The following is a 21,097-nucleotide window of genomic DNA, read 5'->3' as shown; positions in this document are numbered from 1 at the left end:
TTGAAAATAAAATGAGAGGTTTTTGACCTCATTTTAGAATAGAGGCATCTGAAGTTTCTACTCAGAAATATTTTATTTATCTTTTGTGGTTTTTCCTTTACCTCTTCTATAACTTAACTTGAAAATTTTCTGGATATTACTGAAATTATAATTGTAATAATGAACTATAAATTGATCATTGCAAAAGGTAGATAAACTGTTTTCTGGCTGATAATTATCTGCTTGGCAGATTTGTGTGCCTTATAGGGAAGCGATTGATACCATAATTTTACTTTCATAGTGAAGTATAGAGCTAAAATGTTTGAAGATGACAATGGGAGTTTATTCACAAAAAGCAGTTAGGTGGTCAACTGAGTTGTTTTATGAAAAAATGATTACCAATGACAGTAATAGTGAGGTAGAAGTAAAAACTCACTTCCATAGAAATAGAAGCTAGAAACACATTTTAGAAAGCAACTTGAGAAAGAATCTTGAGAAAGTCATAAAAATGAGCATGCTTTTTGATATAGTAAGTCCACTACTAGAAATCCAAAGAGAAAAATGCTAAATTATCATAAATACATATATATAGGAAGAAGATTTTTCATGACATTGATTTACATGTCTAAATAATGGGAATATTAAACAGTACCTTCTGAACAGGAGTGGAACTGTTAAAGAATTCATAGACATCCACATAATAGAAAAATACAGTCATTCAAGTGATATTTTTGCAACATCCTCTTTGTGAATTTCTAATTTCTCTGTAATAGGGGTATGTTGCATGTGTAAGGGAAAAGCAAACCTTATTTTGAAAAATAATAAATCTTTGGAACAAAACATTTACCTATTCACTAAACATCTATTAAACGTTATTATGTCCAGCATGGCACAGTAAAAAGAATATTAAACTAGATTTCTGTTAATATCCTTCCTGCCCTGTCAAAAAATATTTTTCTTGATATTTAGTTTTTTCATCTGGAACTATAACTGAGTAGGCTAAATTTGCTATCTAAAATGTGCTTTGCAAGCAATTTCTCATTCCTTTCCTTCATGAGTAATTACCCTAAATAGATAAGCAAGTAATTCAAATACATAGAAAGATATTATATAAAACAATTTCATATAAGAATACGATAAATATCCTCTTATTCATATGCCTAACAATTAATTAACAATGCAGACACGGATTCTTATAGCACGACAGCTGCAACGAAGAAGTGGAAAGCTCAATGATCTTTGTAAGTTCTCAATTCATTTGGCGGACTCCAGTACACTAGAGTAAGATTTCTGCCCACCCAAAAGGTCATGTGACTCTCACTGACCCTAGTGTACAGCCAATATGGAAAACACAGGAAGATTATGACAAGCACATGGTCATTCAGGAATACAATTGAAAAAGCTTGGGAAGAGTGGTGGGACAGACAGATAAAATGTGGTGGGTAAGGAGAAGACTATTTCCACCCCCACACCTCTATTCTCTGACTAGATGCTGGTGTGGGGTAGATATGGAAAGCTGAACACAAAATGTGCATCTGTGAAATGTCTGTTGTTTAAATCTGCTTTCCTTCTCATTCATAATAAGAATTGTAGTATAGGAATGCCTGGGTGGCTCCGTCGGTTAAGCGTCTGCCTTCGGCTCAGGTCATGATCCCAGAGTCCTGGGATTGAGTCCCACATTGGGCTCCTTGCTCAGTGGGGAGGCCTGCTTCTCCATCTCCCTCTGCCTGCCACTCCCCCTGCTTGTGCTCTCTCTCTGTCATTTAAATATTTAAATAAAATATTTAAAGAAAAAAAAAGGAATTTGTAATATAATGTACCAGGTATCAATTGCATTAAAATGAAAGAATAAAAAATGTCAAGTCCAGGATCAGGTAAAATATGGAGCTTATTGAGATAAAGTAAAACATTTCATGAAGAAGAAATGTAAAAAAATAACAAGCCATGATCTCACCAAGTAGGTTTTAAAAATTCAATACATGTTTTCTAAAAACGAGAGCTATAGTGAAATTAACTTAAAATGTCATTATAAAATCATGTCTTTGGGTTGGAGTCAACAGAGCAGCAGACTTACACAAGTAAAATACCTGAACAACAAAAAACATAATGCTTAAAATTGAAAGATCACATACTGACCCTGAAAAGCTATTAGTACCAGCCATTAATACTCAGGCTATTAAACTTCATTATACCCTCTCAGCACTCTGCTATAATGGCTTAAAAATATTATAAAGGCTTACTCAGTGAATATACTTCCCTAAAGACCATATGCCCAATAATCTGAAGAACAGTCTTTTATTAAGAACACTGAAGCTCACAGCAGCTGTGATTTAGAAGTGATGTGTTCGCAATCTGTTCAACTCATCATTCACTCATCTTCAGCAATGCACAGTAGTTTCCCTCATCCAGGGGGGATATGTTCCAAGACCCCCAGTGGATGCCTGAAACCAAACCTGTATATATTATGTTTTTTCCTATACATGCATACCTATGATAAAGTTTAATTTATAAATTAGGCACAGAAAGAGATTAATAATAATAAATAATGATAAAATAGAAAAATTATAACAATGTACAGTAATAAAAGTCATGTGAATAAGGTCTCTCTCAAAATATCTTACTGTACTGTATCCACCCTTCTGGTGATGATGTGAAATGATAAAATGCCTGGGTGATGAGATAAAGTGAGGTGAATGATGTAGGCATTATGACTATTGTTAGGCTACTATAGACCTTCTAACCATGTGTCAGAAGGAGGGACATTTGGTTCCAGGTGGTGGTTGATCTCGGGTCACTGAAGCTTCCAAAAATGAAACCGTGGATAAAAAGGGACTACTGTATCAGGTATGGTCTATTATAGTCAGAAGTGATGCCAGAGAAAAATGAAACACCAGTTGTATAGAAGGGAAAAAATTACTCTCAGACCTAAAAAGCTCACTGGAATATAACTTCCAATAATAACAACAATAATAATAATAATAATAATAATAAATTCTTCAAAATGGAAAATTGAGTACCTACTCATATTTCTTGTGGATATTATATTGATCTTAAGAGTCTTAGATATTACTGATTCATTCACAGAATAAATATTTGTTAAGCAATGTGCAAACTGAGAAAATGTGTTAGTCCCAATAGGGGATAAAACTGAATTAGACAGGGTCCCTTTAATCAAAAGTTTTAAAGTCAATTAAAGTAGAAGGAAAATGAATACCAGCAATATAAGTACAAGGTGGCAAGAAATCAACAATGGTAGGGAGGTATAGATAAATTCTAATGTGAGATTATAAATGAAAAGGAAAGTATATTTAATTGAGAGGGTCAGACAGATGTCTTAGAGGAAAGAGAATTTTTCCTGAGCCCTTAAAACATTGAATATCCATAGAAGGAAAAGGAAAAGATAAGCTCTATTATGATAACAGCAGGAACAAAGGCAAGACAGCAAGTTGTATGTGTAAAATTGAGAATGGCTTGATACAGATGAAGTATGTGATACATACAGGAAGAAAGTGGGTAGAAGTATAAGGTAAAGGCTCCACCGTGGTGCCAAGGTGGCCAGGCACATACCAATATAGACCCTGCAGGGGCCAAGTTTTAAACCACAGCTCATGTGAGTCTCAGCAGAATGCCTTTTGATCCTTCCAGAACATAGCAGGATGGGAGGCTGTCATGAGACAGCTTCTTATCACCTCCTGAGTTCTCCTGCCCAGAACACTTTGGAATAGAGTTGCAGACCATGAAACCATTTGGCTGCAGTCTAAAATTGGCTCCTCAACCCTGAAATGTCCCTAACTTGTGTTGCATTATCTGGCCTCTTTTCTTTGGGTGTCATTGTTTTTTGGTGTGTAGGATAAGAACCACGAAATGTTGGCACCTTCAGCTACTCTTGCTTTTACTGACCATGGAGGTAAGGAATTGTCTCTAGCTCAAAAGGGCTCATTGTATCTTGACTAGTGGAATTATTCAGGCCTTGGCTTTGTCTTTGCCTAGATGTATACGTGACAGGGGGTCAGGAAACAGACTGTGGTGACTTGGATTATAGGTTAAGGCCTGTAGACTATATTCTGTGGTTGGTGTGGAGCCACTGAATATTTTAAATAGGTAACAACATGAAAAGTTTTATGAAGTCAGTTCAATATTCTGAAGGACCCTATTTAGTGAAAATATTATAGGCATGATTATTATATAGGTTAGAGATTCTCAAACTTTTTCATCTCTGGTATCCTTTCAATCCTTTACAATTTTAAAAGATCCCAAACAGCATTTATTTATGCAGTTTTTATCCATTGATGTTTATAATTTTAAAAATTAAAGTTGAGAAAAATTTAAAATATAAATTTGCTTATGCATTTATTAAAAAAAGAATAAACTTGTTACATGTTAACGTAAGTAATATATTTTTATGACAAATATATTTTCCAATACAGAAAAAAATGGTGAGATGAGTGACTTTGTGAATCTCATTAATGTCTAGCTTAATGAGAAGACAGTTGGATTTGCATATCTGCTTAAGTATTCAATCTGTTGCAATATCGCAAATTATGTAGCCTCTGGAAAACTCCAGTGCACGCTCATGGGAGGATGACAATGAACCAGGCAAACGATGACTTCATATTTTTATAAAAATAGTTTTGACCTTGAAGAACCACTGACAGGGTCTCAGAGACCCCCCCCCCCAGGAGTCATTGACCACATTTTGAGAACATCTGATTTCAGAGATCGTTGCCCTAATTAATATGAGAAGTTAGAAAACCAATGTGAGGACACAAACAACGATGTGAGGTGAGAGCTAGAGGACCGAGAGCTGTGAATGAAGATTAGCCTTTCTAATTATTTTAGGAAAGATTAAACAAGAGAGAGTTCAGCCAAATTAAAAATTCTAGAAGACTAAATGCCAGGGGCAAAGGAGAAACAGAGGTTGAAGCGTACGCCAGAATTTGTGTCTCTGTGTCTACAAAGAGAGTGGGGCAATTACATAAGAAGAAACAGAGAGAATAAGCACATTTTATAGAGAAAATACAATTTGATGGGACTTTGACTTTGAAACTAATGGAAAGTAAGAAAGAATGTGTGTTAACAGATGATGAGTAAAATGTCTATAAGGGGGAGAAAGAGTGGCATACGGGGGAAATTTCAGTAGAAAAAGGCTTATAAAAGGACCCCAGTTGAATAGTCAAAAATGTCCCTCCACTTAAGCTAAGATATGATTGCTCTGATGCCAAAACTCCAAAGAACAGTAAAATTGATGGGCAAAGCTCAGCAGAGCCAAACGTCTCTCTTGTTAAGGTTTCTGAGAGAGACTTGATGGGACATAGAGGATAAGATCTTAACATGAAAAGCAAATTTTCAGAGTTCAGTATTCAAGAAGCCCTTTGCCCCCTGGTGCACAGATCATCTTTGATAATAAGGAAACTGGTATGTACTTTTGTTTCTGCATTTTAAAATTCGCTAACGAAAGAACTTCCCAGGGCATTCTAGTTAAGCCTTAAAACCCTCCTGATTTTCTTCTTCTCCAAGAAAGTAGTCAACCATTGGTATCTTTGAACTATACCCCCAAGAGTTTGAATGTGAATAGAAATAAACTTTGTATAAAATAAAATGTTGAGGGCGCCTGGGTGGCTCAGTTGGTTGGGCGACTGCCTTCGGCTCAGGTCATGATCCTGGAGTCCCGGGATCGAGTCCCGCATCGGCCTCCCTGCTCAACAGGGAGTCTGCTTCTCCCTCTGACCCTCCCCCTTCTCATGTACTCGCTCTCTCTCATTCTCTCTCTCTCAAATAAATAAATAAAATCTTTAAAAAAAAAAATAAAATGTTGAAAATCCAAATTGTATGTGGTAATTTGTATTAAGCATGCTTCATTTGAACAGACATATTTCCAATAGAGGCAGGAAACTTCTATGGAAAAGATTTCTATAATCTTATTGAGATTATAGAAAATAAGAAACAAGAGCCAAGACCCTTATGTCTGTATACCTCTCTGCTCTGCTTAACAAGAGAAAGGGAAATAGAAACTCATGAAACAAAATCAAATGACTGCCTAGAACAGAAAGGAGAACATTGAGTCTGTTCTCTTTTATATGCTGGAAACAATGAAAATTATTCTAGATAGCTGTCTTTGTTTCTTAAACAGCATAATCTTCGCAACTACAAAATTTTTCCAAATAAGAGATAAAAGATAATCTATGAAACTCTTTTGAAATAACAATAATATAATAATAATTATAATAATTATAATAATACATAGGGGCATATGTTTTATATATTTTATAGCTGGTGGTGGACACTGGATCACTTGACTCTCCATGGCAAAGCTCTGCCCAAGCTCTCCAAGCTTTTCCAAATACTGCATATTGATTATAAACAATTTCTCAAAAAAGAAAAAGAAAATGAGGCATCTAATCCAGGAAAAATAGAACAAAAAAACCTGGAAGCATAGCAATGAGGAAAAAAAACCCAAAAAAACGATATAAAGCCTAAAGCAATGCAGTTTGTAATTTGACTATTGTTTCATATACCCCAAAGTCTTTTAATACTTTGGTTTGAATACTAATGAATGGAAAAATAACTGTTCATGTTACTCATTTTCCTAAATCAAATGGTAAATTGTTCATTATTCCTAAGAAGGAATCGTGGGAAAAGATTAACATTTTTTTTTTTTAAAGATTTTATTTATTTATTTGAGAGAGAGAATGAGATAGAGAGAGAGCATGAGAGGGGGGAGGGTCAGAGGGAGAAGCAGACTCCCTGCTGAGCAGGGAGCCCGATGCGGGACTCGATCCTGGCACTCCAGGATCATGACCTGAGCCGAAGGCAGTTGCTTAACCAACTGAGCCACCCAGGCGCCCAAAAGATTAACATTTTTGAGGACTGTCTATATCAAAACCTGTGCTGAGGACTTACTACCTCTTTTTTCTTGTAACATCTCTGTATCCTCACCACAGTGTTGATCATGTAAATGATGTAATTTCCAGAATACACCTAAAGATTTGTTATGCGTACATGGGGAAATAAACACACTAACGTGTCTTAGTTGGCTTTATTAAGATACCATGGTTTTGTTCTCTCTAAACAAATAATGGCCTACTAAAATATTTTTTTCTGTCTCCTATCTATGGACTCTTAGATTCCTGTTTAAAAGAAGCAGAATGTGATTCCCAAGCTGCTATGATTATGTAAAATTCTGATGATACTAAATATAAAATATAACACTTGCTTTCTATTTTTTTCAGGTTATATGAACACTAATTAGAATATTATTGTCATTTTCAAAGTTAGAAATGATTGCTTATATCTTCATACTATTTTTACTAAGAAAATAAGCCTAGAATAATGAACAGTGGTGATATCTAGACCCTGTCTAAATATTGTCAGGGTACATGAGAAACATCTCTCTAAATAGAATCACAGTGACTAAGACGGTCTTAATATTTCCCTTAGCTTGACTAAATTTTAGACAGGTGTCTTCCTGATTATAGGCCCTCAACCTCCCTTGTATTAGTACATTTACTTTAGAAAACTTGCAACTGTAAATTCTTTCTCTGTTCTTTTGAAATATAAATCTGCTACAACGAGAAGTATCTTCCTCAGGATCTAGGAGACATCCTTTTGAAATGTAATCATCAAAGGATATAGTGTTCCTCTATCCCAGTGCCTATGGGAGGGTAGGAGACTAACTTCAATAAGCAGCAATTAGTAAACATAGATGGCCTAATCACAATGACCATCACCCCACACCCCAACCGCCCAATGTTCTCTAGTACCTTTCCACTAGCTCATCTCAGAGCTTTAAAATTCTCAGGCTTTCTGTTTCACTGGTGTTGGATTTCAACTTCTACTGCAATGGACTTGAGCCCTATTGCAATCGTCTTCAATAAAGTCTTTCTTACCTGTTAAATTCCATTGGGTGTAAGTTTTCTCTGACAGCAAGGAATATTTTACTCCATCTCAGGACATTCTGACAAAAGGAGGTGGTGTGCAGGGGATGGACTATGGCTTATTTGCTATTTGCAACTTAATAGAACAAAGTAGCATCAGTTGCTGGTCAATGTCAGAGATATAAGTAGTTAATAGTGTAAAATAGTCTATATTTTTCACATTTTTGAAATGTGATAAAACTTCTAATGGAATGGAAGTTCTGGGATTTTGAGAGGTTATGTTTTATCCCCTATATCTTGAGAAAGATGAGATTTATAATTGTTTTTTTAAAAAAGCAGTGCACCCTTTTATATGAAGTAAGGCAGAAAAATACATTCATGAGAAATGTCTGCATAATATAGATCCAGTTATCTAAAGGAAACACGGGCGAGATGGCAAGCAAAACCCAACTCCAGATTTTGGTTAATTGTTTACACAAAAGGCATAGTGGAATTTTTGCATTAAACATACCTTCCTTCTTTTCATCTTTTTTAGCTGCTGCTGAAATAAAATAAATAAAATAGTGTTAAAACATACTAACTGATCATTCTTCAGAATACTCTTGGGAATATGAGACTGTATTCCATGTATTCATAAATTGAGTGGTTATCTATGCACAAATTAATCCATCCAACTTCTGCAATGTGAGAACAACCTGAAAATATTATTTTATGTGAAGGTTTCTTAAAAACTCAGATATAAGCATAAGACCAAAAAAAAATTAAAAATATATTGTTACATAGACAAGAAGTCAAATAAATAAGTACAGTATATGTTTAGTATAAGTTCATTTTAAGTTTGAAATTGTTACATCTGAGAAAACCACAAACACTTCTAGAAGAATATGACTAGATCTATGCCAAAAATGGAGGTGATATTTCATAAATTATCTGTGCCTAGCTACTAAGAAATTATGCACCAGTTTATTATATGCATTTGTTATAGTAGTGTTTAAAATGTCTTTAAAAAAAACACAAAAAACAAAAAATAAAATGTCCCATTTCAGCAAGGGGCAATGACAAGTCCACCCTCCTTTTAGCAAATGTATACCACCTTTACACAGAGAAAAGGCACAGCATGCTTTAATCACCTTTGAATTCTTTCTCTGTGGTAGAATTCATCTAATCCTGGATCATGAATCTAAACCTGGATACAAGTTGTAATTTATGTGTGTTACCAGAAACATTTGGGGGAGGTACTAAGTCAGCTTGAGATTGCTCCAAGCAAGATGACCCTTGGTTCTGCATAAAGTTTATTCAGGAGCCAAACCCACTCCAAGAAGTCTTAGGCCACATAAATTGTATCAAAGATTGTGCACATCCCCTTCAGGTAATCCTGCCTGAGTGAATTAGAATTTGCCGGACCACTTAGACCCAACAACTAGGACTACTTTGGGTGTCTAGTCTGTGCTACAATTACCAAAGCACTTTCATGTGCATCTTCTCACTGGGGCTTCACCTAGACCCAACTATGTTCTTACTGGCTACAGAAAATTCACTGCCTAGATGACCCTCCATCTGCTTAACATAAACCTGCCCAAAAATGAATCCTCACCTCCTCCCTTAAGCTAGCTCCTTTCCCTGGGACTTATTTTTCACAATATAATCATCCTATTTACCCAGGCTCAAAAGTTCAGTACCATTTTTAATTTTTCCTTTGTTTCATTCTGTATATTCTATCAAATATTATTTCTTCAAAATGTCCATCTTAGTTGCATTTTTTCCCAAGTCATTGACACCATCATAGTTGAGGTTGTCTCATATCTTGATAATGACAATAAGCCTGTCATAATTATCACTATTTATTTAAGCTGTCTACATTAGTAATGCTTTTTTCTCTGCCAGTTTATTCTTTAGTCATGCTCCAAGCCCAAGTGAAGTCATCCTTCATCCAAAAGGAATCTCTCAATGCCCAACTCTTATTAAAAATCATTTTGTCTTAACTAGTATGACATTTATTATCTCTACAGTTCAATTCAGTACTACATGATTTTCTACTTATGTTATTATTTAATTTCTTATGTCCCAAATTATAATCTATAGTATAAAGTCATTTATTTCATACTCTTCTCCATCTCAAAACTATTAAGTTTTTTAAAAATTTCTAAACACACTGCAAGTATCATTATCAATTTTGTCATTTTATACTCCAAAATATCAGGCTTTGCTACAGCAATACTGCCAATGGTGTTCAAGCTCTGTCTCCTAATGAAGTACATGCAAATATTAATTATTTCTATGCATTATTTAATTATGTGGCTGTGCTATTATAAAATCTAAGAAAGATCCATGGAGGATGTGCACAGCGCAGGTGACATTTATCCCTGCTTGATGTGTCATTGCCATTTTCGTGAACAGCCCCAAACTCTTGCCTTGTGTACTATGTTTAATCAACATGTTCATATAATTTCCTTAATAGAATGGTTCTAACAAGTCTAACAAGACTTTGAAACTCTAGGGTATTAATGACTCAACACTAAATCTTTGATTCCAAAAGAATAATTTCTGAGGCTGCCTTGTCCAGCCTAGTTGGAATGTAAAAATGAAGAGCCCCTGACCTAAGCTCAAATTTGAAGCAAGTTTCCAGATATCTCTGCTATTTCCTCCTCTTGAATTCCCCTGATATGACACTGAAGTAACATTAAACTCCTGCCTCAAGTCATAGTTCCACAATCACTAAAGCTCTCGGAAGCTTCAATCAAAGCAGAAGTGTCTTAGGGCAAGTGTGTGTGTGTGTGTGTGTGTGTGTGTGTGTGTGTGTGTGTTTATGAGAACTTATATTCATTAACGCAATGATTCTTTGAACTGGTAGCCATTTGCTTGAGGAAATGATTCTGAGTTGCATTTTTATGAATAAAATCCCAAGTGATAATAATATTTGTTCTGCTTTTCTACAGCCCATAATATTTGTTATACTCTCCTAAAGAAGAATCTGTTTTCTTGAACAACCTGATGATTAAATGAAAATTAAGAATTGGTATCACAGCTCCTAATCATCCGAGTATATGCATTGCTTATACATAGCATCATTGGGTCAAATGGAATGCAGCCAACCCATCTTACAATATTTAATATGATGATTCTGCACATGGTTGAGTCCAGGTTAAATGCAACCATGTTATATGTTATATGCTGAGGAGTCTGCTAAAAGGGCCTTCTGCGCAGTAACAAATGTAACAGCATCTAAATGTATGTCCTTTATCGCTAGATTTTGTATAATATAGCATAGGAAAGAAAACAAAGATTCTATTAGGGGAGGAGTGGGGGAGATGGGTTAAATAGGTGTTGGGGATTAGGAGTGCACTAGTCATGGTGAGCACTGGGTGTTGTATAGAAGTGTTGAATCACTATATTGTACACTTGAAACCAATATAACACTAACACTGTGTGTTAACTAACTGGAATTAAAATAAAAACTTAAAAACCCGAAAAAAATTTCCTCTATTAAATATTTTACCTTTTATAACCTAAGTGTGATCTATAAAGTTTTCATAGATGACAAAATTCAGAACACTCTGTCCTTCCCTTATGCTTTCATCAAATTTCTTTTCATGGTTTAAGATTAAGGGTCCTATAAATCATATTCCATTCTGTTCACTTGGAGACACACAGGAGTTAGGATAGATTTCTCATAGGATGTGATTTCAGATACTCTCCCTACTTGTGCTCTCTCTCTGTCAATTAAATAAATAAAATCTTAAAAAATAAAAAATAAAAAATAACTTTATAGGAAAATTATTTTAAATAAGTACTTTTCCCAAACTGATGACCTAAAGAATTAATATCTTGGGGTGCCTGGGTAGCTCAGTCAGTTAAGCATCCAACTCTTGGTTTCAGCTCAGGTCATGATCTCAGGGTCCCAGGATAGAGCCCTGAGTTGGGCTCCACGCTCAGCAGGGAGTCTGCTTGAGTTTGTCTCTCTCCCACTCCCTCTGCCCCTCCCCCTTGTTCTCTCTCTTTCTCTTTCTCTAAAATAAATTTTAAAAAATAAATAAAAATAAATAAAATAACCAATCAATATTTTTCTAAAGTTCTCTTAAAGGAAACCACTTTTGATGACCCAAAGATATTAGGAAGTGATGAAACGGATTTTCTCAGATGGCTTATACAAATGAGGGTGATTTCTTTGTAGTCATATCTGGAACTCAATTTATGCAGTCTTAATATAGATGAAATAATATTAATTTAATAACAGTCTGACTGATTTTTCTAATATGACACAAATTGCAAGGTATAACTGAAAACATTGGAAAAATTGTATATTATATATATATATATATCAATCTTTCTATCTATCATTTATCAATCTATCTATGGCTTTTTTTTTTTTAGAAATACAAGTTAAAGCTCAATGACTGAAACTTGGAATCAACATACTAATTCTTGGGTCCTTCATGGTTCTTCCAACTACTAAAAAATAAATACTCGAAATGTGTATTGTAATGCAACAATATTTTCTGTAATAACCCAGCAGATGGTGCTATTCTGCAATAAACAGCTTTTGTTTTGTCAGTAAAGTGCCATGTACTTTTCTTTAAAAAAAGAAATAGAAGTGTTTTATTGCTTACCTTGTGCCGCAACTTTTAGAGTCCCTTGTTTGGTTTCAGGAGCTTTCCCTGGATCTTATAAAGAAAAAAGATAAATTACCATGAAGATATATAGGATATATAACCCCCCAAAACAGGGGAGATTAGAAAATCAAAAACAAACATAAAAACATTGCCCTTGGCACTCAGAATTTTTGTTAAGAAAGGTGCACAATTGTTAGGGGGATCCCTAAGAAATTAGGTTTATTGAGACAAAAAAAAAAAAAAGTTTCTCAAAACTTCTTGCCTTACTTTTAACTGACCATGGAGCACTTTGCATTTGTTGGGCACCTGAATTTGAAAATCTCAGAATTCTTTGTAAATTATTTCTGTATTATCAGATTTCTGAAATGGATGGAACATTTAGATATAAATAAAGTGGCTCATAGAAGCTCACTGAGTGACTAATATGAGGATAAAGCCCAGGACAACCAATATCCAGCTCCAGTCTTTGACTCAAGATACCATTCCCTGTCCTGCCTTAGTGTGGTCCTGGGCAGCAGTATGTGTTGTGAGAGAATGAGAAAACTTCACTTTTGAATCTTTCTTCCCTCTTGTCTTAGGGTTTTTGTTTTTATTTTTTCAGAATTTTCTCTTTAAAGAAACAGGATACAAAAACACAGATGATATATATTTAAATGTATTATTTAATTAATTAGCATGAAAAATAAAGGGGAAATAAAGATTTCAAAAAGCAATGCTTATTTCTCATTTCACTAAATAATGGTTCATGATTATCTTCAGTAAGCTTTCAATAATTAAATTATCATTTAATAATATGGGAAGGAAGATTTGATCATTTGTTATAGATGTTGACCTTTATTCACTCATCACATATTGATATGGCACCTATTATCTGTATACATTAAGCTATGTCTAAATGTAGTAGCTGATACACATATATACTCAACCTTATGTTTAATTATCATCAAATGTTGATTACAGCTTATTTAATATTACACTTTTAGAGTTATAAGATAAGATTGCATCAGAATAACTTGCAAAGAATCAAAATTTCCATGTTTTTTAGGCAAACAAAAGAGATTTTGTTTCCAACTCATGCCTTACCTCTTGTTGGTGAGTTAATCATTCATTTATATCATAACAAGGATTAAGAAAATGCCAATTTTTCATTCTGCTTTTTACAAAAGAAATATTATTTGATTCACATGTGATTTTTATTATTACCCTATTTATTATTCAGAGAAAATATTTTTTGTAAAATTCAGTTGATTTCATTTTACCTATGATCTCTTTATTATTTTTTTTTTTCTGGAGGAAAAATCCATACCAGCTACATGCTAGTGCTATCTTTGTCACACCCAGAATAAACGGCCTCAATAATTAGTCAAGATTTATATACAGATATTGGAAGTTTTAACTAATGTATTTCTCAGTATTGCTCCAGCCCTATACCTACATGACTAGCATCTGGTAGTCACTTAATAATATTGGTAAATGAGAAATTAGATGAAAGGATGAAAGGATAGGTCTAAAAGATCACCAGAAGTACCCTAGACTGCTCTGGTGGTATTTCATTCTTTAAAGATCTCGATGTATCAGAGAATTGTAAAGTAGTTCCTGATTTTTAAAAAGAAGATTTTAAAATTGCAGTCAGTATAGTACCTTAGAATTTTAATGGCTGTTTTCCTATCTTCTCTCTCTTCTTTATGTTCTCTTCGATCACGGCTCCTAAAATGATCCCTCCACAATGAAAATTCTAAGTCACCACCCAGAACACTCAACTGTGAATTAAGGGGAACTTTTCTTAGGGCCTTATTACTTCTCCCGCTGATCATTCAGTTACTCTGTCAGATGCTCTCTCCTTCAGTGATCGGTGGCCAGATCATGCCCCTGACTATTCAGCATTTTCCATTTGAGTATGCTGACAGGTGACAGACTTATCTCTCAAGAGTCACATCTTCACTAACTCTACCCATTATCTGTTTGGCTGTGTGCACGTTGAGTGGGCATGTTTTAAGGACTCATACTCTATGGACTCTTTTTTCTGCTATGCCATAGCTCTCCACCCCTCCACCTCCCCCAAATCCACCCACCCACTAATGCACAGTGATAAATTCTAGATACTGTTCCCAGGTAAAATGTGTTATTTTAAAGGGGTCACATTACAGACAGCATCCACCCACAAAGAATGACTTTAATGCAGCTAATTCTCAACTCTGTAGCAGTAAAATATTATTTCTCTTTCATAATTCCATCTACTCTTTCTCTGATCTCAAGCTTTTAAGTAAAAATTAACAGTTTAAAACCAAATGCTTTCCAACAAGTCTGCCAACTTGCGTTCACCCAACATCAGTTTCAAATCTATTGAGGACACATGAAAAGGTGAGGAGATTTGATATCTGCTGTGTACAACATTTCAGTTTTCAAAACTACAAGGCTTTAAGGAAGGAGTTAACTCTGAGACCATAAATGAACAGCATTAAGGCCACATCAAAAATTGCAGAAGAGTGAAAATACATCAAATCCATACAAATTCTTATTATAAATAATTGTTCTGTCTTTTATTACTGCCAACTACAAAAGAAACTAACTTTTTATTAGGAAAAATTTCAAATATCTATAAAACTAAAGAAGAAAGTATAATGATCTCCATGTACTTAACACCCATTTAATAATTATCAAGTGATGGCCAGTCTTATTTTTCTCTGTATTACCCACTACCTCCCCTACTTGCTTCCCAAATGAAAATTTTATTATGGCAAATGCAAATGATTTTATTGTTCCCAAGATTTTATTTGATAATTTTTATAGTTATATTTTTGAAATCAAATAGAATGATTTAAATAAAAATGCAGGATGATAAGAAAATTCAATGGAAGATTATAATAATTCTGAAATTAATAAATAATATTTTGGACTGCAAAATCAGAGATAGGATGGACCTAGATTAATATGTCAACATAATTTACTTGGGAATATTTTAGTAGAAAATTATCAGAGAAGTTAGTATCCTTAGGTTCCTGAAACGTGTTTATATAAATCATCAAGAAACAGATAAGCCAAATGGAATAGTCCGATTTACAAAATTGAAAAAATATTATGAGTCTGCAAATGTTTTGTTAAGGAATCAATTTTCGCATACAGGTTTAAATATTTGTTTAATATCATAAACTTTTCATCTATAAGATTCTTTATACTGACTTCTTTTAATGTCAAGTATAAATCCATTGAGTTTTCAAATGTAAGTTTCACATAATTTTATTTTTTTTAAGATTTTATTTTTAAGTAATCTCTATACCCAATGTGTAGATCCCAAACTCACGACCCTGAGATCAAAAGTCGCATGCTCTACCAACTGAGTCAGCCAGGAGCCTCTTCATATAACTGTAACAGCAAATGGACTACTACACTGAGTTCAGTGGTGATCTTTGACTAATGGACAGTAGATGAAGAATAGTATTGTAATGATCATACTTGCATTTTAAATATTTTCTCCAGTTCCCCTCAAAATAAATCATTACATTTGTAATATTTTTATTCTTTTTTTTAAAGATTTTATTTATTTATTTATTTGAGAGTGAGCGAGAGAGAGAGAGAACAAGAGGGGGGTGGAGGGGTAAAGGGAGAGGGAGAAGCAGGCTGCCGCTGAGCAGGGAGCCCAATGGGGGGCTCTGTCCCAGGACGTTGGGACCATGACCTGAGCCGAAGGCAGATGCTTAACCGACTGAGCCACCCAGGTGCCCCCTAATGTTTTTATTCTTTAAAGTAAGTTGGGGGGCGCCTGGGTGGCTCAGTAGGTTAAGTGTTCCAACTTGATTTCGGCTCCAGTCATGATCTTGTGGTTGTGGGATGGAATGCAGTGCTCAGCAAGTCTGCTTGTCTCTCTCCCTCTGCTCCTCCCTGTTCCCCACCACCACCCCACTTGAACTTGTGTGCTCTGTCTCCCTCTCTCTCTCAAAAATAAATTTAAAAAATCTTAAAAAAAATAAAGTTGGGAGCGAGCATTTTCTCTTTCAAAAGTAACAATCAATAATCCGTAAATAACATTTAAATCCCTTCACAAAACAGCAAAATACAAAAGAAAGAGCTGAAGGAAAAAGAGGTGAGTAATCTGACAAAGGCAGGAGAATGAATGGCAGCAGGCGGTCAAGTAGGTAATGGTTTCTGATGACTTGGTCTTCATCCTGGTCATTTCTCCATAACTAGCCCACTGGACTCAGCAGTACAGATTTCTATTTCAGTGTGTGATTATATTTTAATTATTTACTTACAAAACTATAGCTTCCTACTGATCTATAAATTCCTTGTGATCACTGACGAGTTATTTATTCAACTTCATTACTCTAGCACCTAGCAAAATAAAACTCTCTCTCAAAAACATGTAAGCAATTGATTGCATAAAAAAATCCAACTATAAAAGTGTAAAAAAATCTAATTGACCAGTTTCAAACGAGTCATCAAATTTAGGACTCTGTTTCATTTTTAAGATGATAGAAACTAATTCAAACTCTTTTTCTTTTTGATCATTTATCATATGATATGCAAAAGTGTTTTAATTTTAAATTTCAGAACTTTATTTTCACTACATTTTAGTGTGACCTTGGCTGCAATTTGGAATTTTTTAGAATTTCACTATTTCAAACAAATTTACAACAGTTTGCATGGATTTGGAAATTTAGGAATTCTGTTTAAAAGCATGACATGAACCAAACATTTCTTTAGGATTCAAATTACGAATCAATTTTCTCTCATTAATTTTCAAAAAAAAGAAAAGGAACACATCTCCAAAGCCATCTCTTGCTAATTCTAGTAATGGGAAGAATTTAGATTGTTCTTAGGTGAGAAAACTAAGCATAGAAAAGTTGAATAACTTTTCCACAAACCAGGAAAGAAAGAAATATTTACTGGCTCAGCAGCTAACCTTTGAACTAGCAATATGAAACCTTGATCCATCAAAATATATACATCCTTTTTTGACTAAGATACTAGACTCTAAAGTTAAATCATCCGGCAATCTAATGAACTGCTAAATTAAGCCTTAAATCATTGTTTCTATTCTTATAAAATCTAACTTACTATTTTTAGATATAGATACTCCTGAAATAGAGAAAGGTTAACATTTAAGCTAAAAGTTACTATATGCTTAAAAGGCTTAAGCTAAGCCTCTTGTACTTCATAGCTCCAGGAAAGCATATTTCAGAAGCATTGTTTCATCTGAGTATGACAATTACCCTATTGAGATGAAATTAATCATGAAGCAGCCTTCGGCCATCCTGCCTGACCAAGGGGGACTGAAGCCTGAAAGGAGGGCCTATTTGCTGCCAGATATGCAAATTGCAAAAGGTGCACAATGCAGTAACATGAATAATTTATCAAAATAATCTGTTATTGCTAGAGGTTAAAAATCTAAATAAACTGGCAGCATCATTTACAATAGGTAGCATAATTTAGCTTCTTTTATTCCCCCAGGAAATTTTTATTTCATCAAGCAATGTATTTTGTTTGAGAATCAAAGTAGTTTTTAACTTAATATCTTAGCATTACAGAGTTTAATTCAGAAAAAAAAGATTATTCAATGTCTGCTAAAATATTCCCTTGATTTTTCTTAATCTTTAAGAAAACATACTATCATTTCGATCAAAACCATTCTAAGCATTTCTTAATTTGAAAAAAAAAAGAACTTTGATGTTTTCATTAAACATAAGTCAACATCTATTTATAGTTTCTACACATGGAATCAGCTTTTCCTCATATTATATGGAGAGAATTGAGCATAGGAAAAAAATCTTGAAATTCAGTCAGAATATTCACTGTTAGAGTAATGTACATTCCCCAATCATGGCATTGCCTGGTTGTCTGGATAGAATGTGTTAAGAAGGGAATTCAGAATTCAGAGCTGAAGACCAAGGTATCAATTTATTTAAATGACTAAAAGGACATTTTTTAAAAAATAAATAAATGTTATAAATGAGACACATATCATATGGCCTTCTATCCTAAAATAAAGGTGTCTATATATGTGTGTGTATATATATGTGTGTGTATATATATGTGTGTGTGTGTGTGTGTGTGTGTGTGTGTGTATACACAGGCATGTTAAGGAGAGGGCTGACTCCATTAGGTTAAGAAAAAGCTTCCTGCCACACAGCTAGTAAAACAATGAAATGCAATATTATCATGGGAAGATATGAGGTTGCATTCTTGGAGATGCCAGCTAGAGAGACACCTGTCTTAGAGGAGTCCCAGATAGATCTGCCCCAGCTGATCACTCCAGGTCCCTTTCTACCTTCTACAACACCTTTCTAAAATCAATGACTATGAACACCAGTAAGAGTATTTGAAAATGTTACCTATATTATGTTTTCATAGCAATTTTTTAATTATTTATTTCTTTTTCTTATTGAGGCTTACATTGGTAGTCCTCCCTTACCATGAAATAATTATTCCTTTGTTAATATTTTAAAAACAAGTATTCTGACCACAACCTGAACTGATTCTCTTAGGAGAAGCATACACTTCTTAATACATTTAAGACTCAAGTAGCTAGGGTGTCTGGGTGACTCAGTTGGCTAAGTGTCTGCCTTTGGCTCAGGTCATGACTCCAGGGTCTTGGGATCCAGCCCCACACCAGGTTCCCTGCTCAGCAGGGAGCCTGCTTCTCCCTCTCCCGCTGCTTATGCACTCTGTCTTTCTCTGTCAAATAAATAAATAAAATCTTTTAAAAAAAAAAAAGACTCAAGTAGCTATTTAATGCTTTCATTGAAATAAATGTTATAGTTTAGAAAACTATTGCTTTCCCATTATAAATGATTTATTTCTTTAGCAAGGTTTGCTTTTGATTCTTTATGCAAAATAAAATAAAACAAAACAAATTTTAAGGACAGTTAGGTGTTTATTTGAGAATAAGGAGTTTATTGAGAATATAAGCTACTTTATTATACACCACACAGACTCACACACACAATGAAAACAGAATTTCTGACTATTCAGCCACACTTTCCAGTTAAAATTTCAGTCTTAAAAATTAAGTGACACAACTTACACATAGAATGGGGAGGGGTTTCCTCATTAAATGATATCATAGAACAGAACGATCTCAGTTCAGTCCTTAAAAAATACCAGTCACTAATGTTCTAACATTAGTAAACAGTGTCTGTGAATATTACCATACTGTTTTTCACTTTTCTAGAAAATAAGAAATGCACACCTTTTTTATCTAATTACCCAATTTGGAAATGTTATATAAACAAACAGAATTGTAAGTGTAAATGTAATCCTACAAAAAAAAATAATAAGGATAGTGAAGGAAAAAACTGAGAGCAAAGACTGTTTTATTCTTATTTGTATCGTCAGTCTCTAGCAGAGTTCTTGGCACTGAGAAGGCATTTAGTAAATGTTTTTGCATGAATAAATGAATAATGATTAGGAGACAAGGTGTTTGAAAAATCATTGTTATATACCTGAAAATTGTAAACCAAATGAGTAGCAATTATCTTCATAAAATTGCTCAGACTCATTGAGTCTTTTTTTTTTCTCTACAGTACTGCTGATGTCAAAATCTGAAGATGTTATAATCAGCTTCAAAGAAAATCTAAGTTTCTTGTAAAAATAGCAAGGTTTATAAAATGCAAATTTATTACACTGATAAGTTAGAATGATTTCCAAAAAGAAGGAATCCTTAACAAAATGCCCTAAATAAAGCAATCTGAGGAAGAATTCAGAGGTGTATTTTTAAGCAACCACTTTCTGCTAAATTTTGTTCTCAGGTTGAACAGAGTGTAGGGAATAAACAACACCCAATTTGATATTAAATGAGAAAATATTTCTCCAAATAATTACTGAGGTCCATCCCTCATTCTTTCTTCAATATTTATTGCATGTGTGCTTACTGTGAACAGGGCACCACAGCATCTAAATAAATATAAGAACTAGTTCCACTCCCTAGGGGCACTACATGAAAAATGTTAAATAAAGGGTATAGTAATCTGAGTTTTAGTATTGGCAATTTTTAAGGAGGTAGGATATAGATAAGTCTTGAAGGAGAAATAGAGTATAGAGCCACAAAAGGGGTGAGGGAAGGAAAGGTGCCAAGTGGGATAACCAGTCAATCAGGCTGGGGCAGAAGAATCTGTTTGGTGTTAGTGAGAAGTGAAAATAAAAATTTAAAAATTGTTTAAATGTAAAATATGGTCAAAATAATTCACCTTGAAAACTCAGCAAATAGATGTGCTCTCTTTCTTTCTTTCTTTCTTTCTTTTTTCTTTCTTTCTTTCTCTTTCTTCTTTCTTTCTTTCTTTCTTTTTATTTTTTTTTAAAAATTTTATTTATTTATTTGAGACGGAGAGAGAGCACAAGCAGGGGGAAGCAGAGGGGCAGAAGGAGAAGCAGACACCCATTGAGCAAGAGCTCAACACTGAGCTCGATCCCAGGATCATGACCCGAGCCAAAGGCAGACACTCAACCAACTGAGCCACCCAGGTGCCCCTCAAGTTGCTTTTCCATTGAGAAAAATATTAGTAATAAGGTATAAGAACAAGCCAAATAATGTTGGTTTCAACAAGGTCAAAGAAAGGATATTTTTAAAAGGTGGAAGTAAACCTCAGTATTAAGAAAAGAGAAAGAGAATTTCTTTTGTTACCTAGATAGTCCCTGGCA

The 21,097-nt window shown here is 34.3% G+C and overlaps 1 protein-coding gene across 1 annotated transcript in view; it reads right to left on the bottom strand.

Moving 5' to 3' along the window:
* TRDN (triadin) overlaps window positions 1–21,097 on the bottom strand; it is a 365,907-nt gene that overhangs the window by 140,480 nt on the left and 204,330 nt on the right. Inside the window, exons 13-14 of the transcript XR_004299993.1 lie at window positions 12,461–12,514; window positions 8,365–8,394 (exon numbers count right to left, since the gene is read on the bottom strand). The gene's annotated coding sequence lies outside the window, so the exon portion shown is untranslated. The remainder of the gene's footprint in view (window positions 1–8,364; window positions 8,395–12,460; window positions 12,515–21,097) is intronic.

Source organism: Phoca vitulina, unplaced genomic scaffold (genome assembly GCF_004348235.1).
Source record: "Phoca vitulina isolate PV1807 unplaced genomic scaffold, GSC_HSeal_1.0 scaffold9, whole genome shotgun sequence".
Lineage (NCBI taxonomy): Eukaryota > Metazoa > Chordata > Mammalia > Carnivora > Phocidae > Phoca > Phoca vitulina.
Note: the sequence above shows the minus strand (reverse complement) of the source record. Positions and strands in the feature narration are given on the sequence as shown.